This window comes from Dipteris shenzhenensis, chromosome 20 (assembly GCF_047967505.1).
Source record: "Dipteris shenzhenensis isolate YYH24624 ecotype China chromosome 20, Dip_SZ_1.0, whole genome shotgun sequence".
In the NCBI taxonomy this organism is placed as follows: Eukaryota; Viridiplantae; Streptophyta; class Polypodiopsida; order Gleicheniales; family Dipteridaceae; genus Dipteris; species Dipteris shenzhenensis.
The window spans coordinates 29,328,029-29,333,900 of NC_141615.1; the positions used below are offsets into that span (position 1 = coordinate 29,328,029).

The following is a 5,872-nucleotide window of genomic DNA, read 5'->3' on the forward strand; positions in this document are numbered from 1 at the left end:
AGCATACGAATGCATATTTGGTACACTCATGCACGATGCAAGACATGGCTATGATTTCATGCTTCCATTTTGTGCTAACATTTTCTCCTAAGGAATGAAAAACAAGAAAAAGTTTGCCATTAGCTATTGCCTTTTCTTTTAAAAATGGGAGCCAAGAAAATGTTGCCATTTCTTATTTTTGTTTCTTCCTAAGAAATGGCAGTGCAAGAATGGGTTGCCATTTCTAACTTTCATTTCTACCAAATATATGGAGCGTTGAGATATTATTTCGATTTCACATATAAGAGATGGCAAAAATGTAAATTGGCTTCCATTTCCTATTACCATTTCTTCGTATTTTTCTTGTAATGTCAAATAATATCCAAAATAATTCAAATTGGCCCTCTAACTACCCGGTGTCCTATAAAATTATTTTTTAAATCAATTCTTAAATATTGACTACTTTCATTATTATTATAAAAGATCCTAAAAATTATCAATAAATCAAGTTAAGCTCCACACAAGTGATGTGTCTTAATATCAATGTACATGTGCATCTAATGTCAAATGAATGAGATATAATGGGTTTAATATCATAGTGTTTGCTTGTTAACAATGGGGACCAGCCCTATTCCCTTTAGGATAGCCAAGAAAGCAAGGAATTATTTATCTCCAATTTTCAATCGAACCATATAATTGTGTGCATAGGAATATATGTGATTCTAGGTCAGAAGACATCAAAGAGAGAATCCTCAGGGAACTAGGTAAAATTACCCATTTAATAGTATGAAAAAGTGGTTATCTTCCCCCTTAAAAACTTAAGCTAGCAAATCAAAGGTGGACACCTTGAGCTTGGAAGCAACCTCAATGGTGGTTTAGAAACACCTTATGTATCATCATCAGCAAGGCTTTTCCCAAAGAAAAACTATCATCTACACAAAAACCACACCCATTCCATAGGCCCGTTGTAGGGCCAAATAGCACTCTCTGTCAAAAGCAGCACATTGACAACTTTCACTATGAGATTCAGTTACCATGTGAAAGAATGAATAGCACTCTCTCTCAAAAGTACACATTGACAGCTTTCACTATGAGATTTTATATGTTGCCAATCACCATGTGAAGGATTGTGATATGAGAAGGCAATAGAAGAAATATCAATCACCATGTGAAGGATTGTGATATGAGAAGGCAATAGAAGAAATATCAATCACCATGTGAAAGAATGAATAGTGCTGTCTCTCAAAAGCCCACATTGACAGCTTGCACCATGAGATTCTATGTTGAGAATCACCATGTGAAGGATTGTGATATGAGAAGGCAATAGAAGAAATATCAAATCACCATGTGAAAGAATGGATAGCACTCTCTCTCAAAAGCCACATTGACAGCTTTAACTATGAGATTCTATAATGCCAATCACCACGTGAAGGATTGTGATATGAGAACGCGAAACTAACGGTACGTGACTAAGTGGAGGCAGAGAGCAAGAGGCTGACTGCTCCTGGGAGTACATTAATAGCACGTGGAACTTACGTCTGAGGGAGTCATTCCCTGGCGAGGCTATGTGCTACTGCTGAGGCTGAGTGCTCCTGAGAGAGTCTATACGTTAACAGAACGTGAAATCACAACGCTGACTGCTCCTAAGTGCGAGGCAGAGAGAAAGTGGGAGACTTTACTGTTGCAATCCGGATACCCTTCTCCAATTACGGCTGCGGCCTTGCTCCACCTCCTTTCCAATGATTATAAATCATCACCTGGGTTGCTTCGTCTCGATCACCCCTCAATCATCACTCTCGACCAAGCAAGCCATGGCGCAACAATTGGTCGCTCCAGCAACCTCCGGTCCGGCGCCGCAACAGGGATTTCAAGTAGAGAACGATCGGTTCTTACACATCAACCTGGGTAGCCCGGGGAGTCAGGGACTTCCGCTGTCGCACATATGGATGGAGAGCGGCACCATGGTGGCATATCGTGGCGAGGTCAAGTTCGAGCGAGAAGGAGCGCTGGACCACGGCTTGCTTCATGCCATGAAGAAGACCGTCACTCCCATTGATCTGGTGAAAGCTTCAGTGAACGCTTCTTTCAATCCAGGGGTGGTTTCGACCCACCCCTGGAGCTCATGATCCTCAAAGGCGATGCCATAGTCGTGAATGGGAACGATCTGCTGGCTTTCGAGCCAACAGTGACACCAAGGTGAAAGAGCTTCCCGGTATTGGCTCCAGATCAGGATTCTTCCATGTGCAGCTTGAAGGATTTGGCTTAACACATGAAAAGCCCATTACTTTGACTGTTGAGCCTACCTTGCCGCTTCTTTTCACTGACCCACATGCAACCGTGGCCTGGTCTGCAAACCTCTCTCGGGACTTGCATACCGATATCAGTTTTAAGACCATCATTGGGAGGGGCTGTGTAGTGAGCTTCCAGATGAAGTTTGCTACTAATCGAGGGTGTTGTTTTGTTTCAGGAGATAGAGAATAATGCAGGATGCAAACCAACAAGAATCCTGGACTGAGGAACAATGCAAGTACGCAATCGGAAGATACCCACGGTGTTGGTTGCATGGCATGGTTTACCTCTATCAAAAGCTACCTCGGAATCCGTATACCAGTTACGGAGAGTGTTCCCAGACTTTATCATTGAGGATGCTAATGCCTAATGTGGGAAGGAATGTTATGCTCAAGTTGAGGCAACATGACCTTGGAAGGGTGTCAGTCGACATTTTCCTTTATAAAGGATCAATGTTTGTATTATATTTATTGGGCTTCATGTAAATGGTCAAAGGGGTTAATGTCAAGGTCCTTGATGAGGGTGACAAGGTACTGACTAGATGGGTATAAGGCTATGGGTCTTAAATGCATTAAGTGTGAAAATGTGCCTAGGGGCAAGTGAATAAATTGATATCCCAAGAGAGGGGTAGTAAAGATGCATTTAAGAGGTACCTTAGAATGAAGACATGTGGCATACTAGATCCATCTAGGGAATTGGGGCTTGGTGGAATATGCAAGCTTGGTGGAATATGCAAGCTAGAGCTTTCACGTAGGACTGTTGTTCTGAGAGTTTTCTACCACCGAGAATTGGTTGGGAGGATAATCTGAGTGCCTGCCCCATGATTTTTCGAATGAGAGAAGCTTATGCTTCTCTCATTCTCTTTTCCGCATAAGCTCCTTCTCTCATTCCGCATAAGCTCCTTCTCTATTTCCGCATGAGCATAAGCATGAGCTTATGCTTATGCTTATGCATAAGCATAAGCATAAGCTCATGCTTATGCTCATTCATGAGCATGAGCTTATGCGTAAGTTTCCGCAAGAGCTTATGCGGAAATAGAGAATGAGAGAAGCATATGCTTCTCTCATTCTCTTTTTCCGCATAAGCTCCTTCTCTCATTCCGCATAAGCTCCTTCTCTATTTTCGCATGAGCATAAGCATGAGCTTATGCTTATGCTTATGCATAAGCATAAGCATAAGCTCATGCTTATGCTCATTCATGAGCATGAGCTTATGCGTAAGTTTCCGCAAGAGCTTATGCGGAAATAGAGAATGAGAGAAGCATATGCTTCTCTCATTCTCTTTTTCCGCATAAGCTCCTTCTCTCATTCCGCATAAGCTCCTTCTCTATTTCCGCATGAGCATAAGCATGAGCTTATGCTTATGCTTATGCATAAGCATAAGCATAAGCTTCTTGCAATTGATCGTTTGTAAATCCCAACAATTTTATTTGTTGTTCCTTTTGAAGATCCAAGTCAATCGTGGTTTTTTCTGCTATTGAATTCAATATAATATGATGCCCTTTTAAGATCTTTGATTGCAATTCTTTCATGACATTTGTAATTGTATTCATAGAGGAGCTTTCTATTATTTGATTCATATTGCAAATTGGATTCAATCTTTTTGTTAATGATGTCTTCTTTCTTTTTCTTGTTTTTCTAGCAGAGGTTGTTCCACGTTTTCCCTTGTTCAAAATTTGAGGAGGTATATTTTGGTAGTCATTTGTATCCTCTTCATGGAGATCAACAAACAATTGTATTGTCCCATCAATGCCTCCACTTGATGATGATGCAATTGCCTTTTTTTTCCAATATTTTGAATTTTATCAATAGGAGAAAATGGAACTATTTCTTCTAGACCCATTGATGCCTAAATAAAAATTTGATAAATTAACAATGAAAATAGTTAAATTGTATTAAGGCATTGCAATTTCATAACATAAAGCAATTAAATCATTTTCAAATCTTTAATTATGTAATAAAACTTCTTTGTAGACTATTTCAATTGTTTCATTATCTCTGCATTCCCTTTCAAATAATGCTATATCTTCTTGTGCAATAATTGCTTTGATGTTATCTGGAGTGCTACTCTAGATAGAGCAACATATAGTTGACCATGTGAGATACTAGTGTGTTTAAGTAAAGTCCCAGCTGCTTTATTGTTTGGCGTTGAGATTTATTTATAGTCATTGCAAAAGTGAGTTTGATTGGAAATTGCCTCCTTTGCATAGTGAATGGCAAATCTCCAATAGTTGGAGAGAGTGAAATTTGTGGAAGAAATACCCTTTCACCAACATGAGCACTTGTGATGATTTCAACCTTGATAACTATATGGTGGAAAGCCTTGCACAAAAGCTATGTACCATTGCATAATTTTGAAGAGGGAGTGAGGTCTCACAAAAGCATTCTTGGAACATTTTCCTTTAGAGATAATTTGTGAGGGGGAATTCCACCTTCCAAATTCAATGAATTGAGAAACTCAATGGAATATAGGCTATTGCTAGACATTGATTCATTATCAAGAAGAGAATCAACACTAAGGTAAACATGTGTTTGCCCTGGCATTCTAGACGACATTGATTCATTATCAAGAAGAGAATCAACACTAAGGTAAACATGTGTTTGCCCTGGCATTCTAGACATCGTTTCATTGTTTATAACATCCACCTCATCATTTCTTGGTGCAAGGATAGCTATTTCTTTAAACTAAGTTACTTGGTGAACGAATGTGCACATCTACGTTTTAATTGCATCAAAGGACGATTGATATTTGATGTTGACAAAGTTTAGTGGAACTACAATGTGGGTCCATACATAGGTACAATTATGGCCATAGATCAACTTGGTGTATTGAATTGGATTGACAAAAAATGCACATTTGATGGTTGGGGTAATCCAAGCATGGTAGAGGCACTGAACTTATTTTGCATTTTCTTGCCTAAGAGAAAGCTTCACTTCTACAATGGGTAGAAATATGTCCCTTTAGATGGTTTTCAACAATAAAACATACCAATACATCATTTATGTACCCCAAAGAATATTCTACTACACTTGAAAATTGATGATGTGATCAAGAACTATTTCTAATATGAGAATTGTCTGTGATATTCAATTTTAAAATAGCTTAATTTAATTAGTTTACATAAACTCAAAGGTAAATGCAAAGTTTAATTAGCCAATGTATGGATAGAAACATACAAATTTAAAACAAAATCATTCCAAATTGAATATTGGGTTTGATATTCATTATTATGTGTTATATATATAATATTAATATTAATAGTAATTTCAAATTTTTATGGAAATATACGAAACTTTTTAATAAAATAAAATTTTCTATCACACAGAAAAAAATCCATGGAACAAAATTTAAAGAACAAAAGACATAGAGAGTTATATCAATACAAACAAATGCCTAATATAAGAGCCCAAAGTGGAGCTAGACAATGTTCAAGACATTTCAACGATATGTATGAAAGCTACAACATGATCACTAATATGCATGATGAGGTCTGTATTCAGTTTTGGATATAAATATAAATATATATTTATATTTATTTAATATATATATATATATTTAATAGGTCTTCATTTTTTGATACCCATTTCACATGATCAAAATTTAT

At 37.7% G+C, this 5,872-nt stretch overlaps 1 pseudogene; it reads left to right on the plus strand.

Annotated features, from left to right (window-relative positions):
- Positions 1 to 1,790: 1,790 nt before the first annotated feature.
- On the plus strand, positions 1,791 to 2,460 carry LOC147889504 (uncharacterized; annotated as a pseudogene).
- The last annotated feature ends 3,412 nt before the right edge of the window (positions 2,461 to 5,872 follow it).